Source organism: Coenobita brevimanus, unplaced genomic scaffold (assembly GCF_032717465.1).
Source record: "Coenobita brevimanus isolate Jiangsu-jjx unplaced genomic scaffold, ASM3271746v2 jjx.HiC_scaffold_3718, whole genome shotgun sequence".
Taxonomy (NCBI): Eukaryota; Metazoa; Arthropoda; class Malacostraca; order Decapoda; family Coenobitidae; genus Coenobita; species Coenobita brevimanus.
In genome coordinates this window covers 702449-702944 of record NW_027644770.1, presented here as the reverse complement: position 1 = coordinate 702944, position 496 = coordinate 702449, and positions in this window count along the sequence as shown.

Here is a 496-nt window from a genome sequence, read left to right as displayed (position 1 = left end):
TGCCGTAGGTTCCTTCAGCTACCCCTGGCTGGTTATGCACCTTGGACTACATCACACAGGCCTTTGTTTGGCTACTAGACCCTTTTGCACCTCCCCTGTCCCAGTCCTTCGTTTGGCTACAGGACCCTTTTGCACCTCCCTTGTCCCAGGCCTGTTTTGGATGCAGGAGTTTTGAGCCTGGAGCTACAGCGTCAGTCCTGTATATCGAGGTGCTGGTGCAGACTCCAGAGGCTTCCTGAAACACCAACATATGACGCTGTTTTTAGTTCTGCATAGCACGCTTTGCACGACTTCCATACGCAATTTCCTTGCCCCTTTAGTTATCAGGCAGAGGAAGTCATAACTGATCTGTCTGCCACTCACTCTGGTCTTTGATGTGGAGACATCTGTTGTTCCACTCTGGGTGTTACTATAAGTCAGATTTTGCTGGTATATCGTGGCTCCAAAGTCCGTAACATCAGATGTGGTGATCCACACCCAGCTTTGAGTTCATTTT